Source organism: Carlito syrichta, unplaced genomic scaffold (assembly GCF_000164805.1).
Source record: "Carlito syrichta isolate Samal-C Ts95f unplaced genomic scaffold, Tarsius_syrichta-2.0.1 Scaffold303013, whole genome shotgun sequence".
In the NCBI taxonomy this organism is placed as follows: domain Eukaryota; kingdom Metazoa; phylum Chordata; class Mammalia; order Primates; family Tarsiidae; genus Carlito; species Carlito syrichta.
Window position 1 is genome coordinate 11,756 of NW_007247109.1, and position 3,244 is coordinate 14,999.

The following is a 3,244-nucleotide window of genomic DNA, read 5'->3' on the forward strand; positions in this document are numbered from 1 at the left end:
ATGTCCCTGAGGGATTGGAGTCGGCTCATCAAGGCAGCATCTGCACCCATGCCCATTGCAACGTTGTCCGCAGGGCCAAGGTGTAGGAACATCTGGGGCGCCCAGCAGCTGGTAAGCAGATCTTCAAAATGTAGCAAACACTCATAGAACACTACTCAGCCTTAGGAGGAAGGCAGACCTCTCATTGGTGACAGCATGGATGGCCTGGGAGACACTGTGCTGAAGGAAGTGAGCCAGGCCCAGGAAGATACATGCTGTGTGACCTCACGCATATGCAGGCTCCAGGAAGCCCAGTCTCATGACAATGGTCATGCCAGGTACCGATGTGCCTGGGCTGAGGGGCACCTGGTAGGCTTGCAAAGCCTTGTTTCTGGGGTGACATGGGAGTCGGTGGACCGTGGGGACCTATCCTCAATGTAATGGGCACCGCCCAAGCTGACTGGGACTGTCAGACCCAGGTATCCTTTCTCCCTGCCCCCTCCTGAGCAGCTGCCTCTTGCTCCTGCCCTTGGACTCTGCTGCAGCCTCCTTGGGCCTCTCAGGCCTCCAGCCTCGGGCCATGGCCACACCACGAGCATCCTTGGACTGAACCCCGCTGCGGGGCTCCCTGGCCCTCCAACCAGCAACTGGTCTGTCCTGGGCGCTCTGCCTCTGCGGTCAGCGAGACAGTTCCCCCAGCAAGTCCCCTCAAGTGTCCCACCGGCCCTGCTCTCAGGAGAACCCTGACACTCGTAGAGAGTGGGTTGGTAGCTCCCAGTGGGCATGCCGGCCGGGGAAAGGGGAGAAAGGGGCAAAGGACAGTTTCTATCAGATGGAGGAGTGAGCCCGCTGAGAGCACGGCTAGTGTCACTGTATTTGCCAGTCACTGTGCATCCCAAAATTGCTGGAAGGGTGGATTTTAAATGTTTTCACCACAAAGAAACCCTAAGTGTGTGATGGAAGGGTATGCTAATGAGCTGATTTACCATTCCAGGATGTGTACACATACAGAAACCTCACATTGGCCATACAAAATGACAATTATTTGGCAGTAAAAAATAAACTAAATGTTGTGAAAAAATAGTTAAGATGATAGATTTTATTTATTTTGAGTCAGGGTCTCTGTCACCCAAGCTGGAGTGCAATGGCACTATCAGTGGTCACCACAGCTTCAACTTCCTGGGCTCAGGTGATTCTCCTGCCTCAGCCTTCTGAGTAGCAGAGGCTACAGGCACGTACCACCACACGCAACTAGTTTTTTTATTTTTTTGTAGAGATGAGGTCTTACTATGTTGCCTAGGCTGGTCTTGAACTCCTGGGCTCAAGTAGTCCTCCCACCTTGGCCTCCCAAAGTGCTGGGATTACAGGAGTAAGCCACCATGCCCAGCCTAGATTCTATAAGTATTTTACCATAATAAAAAAACTGGAAAATAAATAAATGCTGTGTGCCAAGCAAAATAAGCCAGTCATAAAAAGACAAATACTGTATAGTGTAACTTAAATGAGGTTTTCAAAGTCGTCGGGTTTGCAGAAACAGAAAGTAGGATGGTGGTTAATGGGGACTGGGGGCATGGCAAGACGGGAGCTGATGTTCAACGGACAGAGAATTTCAATTTTGCAAGAGATCCTTCCTCCCTCCCTCCCTCCCTTCCTTTCTTCCTCCCAGTCTTTGTTTCTTTCATCTATCTACCTATCTATCAAGTTCTAACCCTTAATAGCCGTGAATGTGGCCTTATTTGAACATTGGGTCTTTGTAGATATAATTAAGAGTCCTAGCCGTGCTCAGTGGCTCAGCCTGTAATCCCAGCACTTTAGGAGGCCAAGGCTAGTGGATGATTGCTTGAGTCTGTGTGTTCGAGACCTACCTGCCCGAGCAACTTGGAGAGACCTCGTCTCTACAATAAATCAAAAACTAGCAGGGCATGGTAGCACGCACCTGTAATTCCGGCTACTCAGAAGGCTGAGGCGGGAGGATTGCTGGAACCCAGCAGGTCGAGGCTGCGGTGGCCGGGAGCAGCCACTGCACTCCAGTGTGGGCGACAGAGTGAGACTCCGACTCAAAAAAAAAAATAGAGTCCTGATAAGATCATTCTAAACCTTTGGGTTTAGAATGTCCATACAGGAAAAGAAGAGATTTGACACAGGGGAGACGCCTTAGAAATAGAGGAGGGCAGAATGGGGTGACACGCCCTACAGGCCAAGAAGTGTCCAGAACCCCAGAAGCCAGGGAGAGGCATGGGCCAGATTCTCCCAACAACCTCAGAAGGAATTGACTCCCTGATGTGGGACTTCCAGCCTCCAGGACTGTGCAAAAATAAATGTCGTTTGTTTCAAGCTGACCGATTTGTGGACGTTTGCTAAGGCAACCCAAGGTCCTTGTTAAATGCCTCAAAGGACTTCAAGGCTGAGGTAGCAGGACATGGAGCCTGCGTAGTCCTTCCAAACACAGGGCCCTGTGACTTCGAGAGTCCCAGCCGATGAGGCCGGCTGGCACGGCCAACGTAGGCGTGAGTCGGCCTATTTCTAGAGGTGTGTGCGGGTCCCAAGAGGATAAGCCCGGACTGAGCGTGACAGGAGCTGGCCACAGAAGGATGCAGGGCAGGAGCAGGGCCCCAGGGTGTGGAGGAGGTGCACCTTCCCTACTGAGGGAGCAAATGTCTTCCCTCTACCATAGGCATGTGTGACTTTTCCAGGAATTATTTTTTTTTTGAGTTGGAGTCTTACTCTGTCACCCAGGCTGGAGTGCAGTGGCACACTGCTCACAGCCACTGCAGCCTCGTCCTACTGGGCTCAGGCCATCCTCCCATCTCAGTCTTCCAGGTAGCTGGAACCACAGGCATACGCTACCATGCCTGGCTAATTTTCTGATTTATTATGGAGACGAGGTCTCGCCATGTTGCTCAGTCTGGACTCAAACCCCTGATCTCAGGCAATCCTCTCACCTCTGCTTCTCAAAGTGCTAGGATTATAGGCTTGAGCCACCACGTGCAGCATCCAAGAATGATTTGAAAGGCCAGTTGAGATGGTATGAACACCCTGGAGGGAGTCCTTGGAAGAGGAGGGGTGGTCACTGGCAAGTGCCTTTTGGATGATGTTTTGATGTTTCACAAGGAGAATATGGTCTTGTATTCCTTATGTCATTTAAATGATTTTAAATGACACCACAGCCGGACTTGGTGGCTCAGCCTGTAATCCCGTGCCTTGAGAGGCTGAGGTGAGTGAATTGCCTGAGCCCGCGGGTTCGAGAACTGCCTGGGCAACTTGG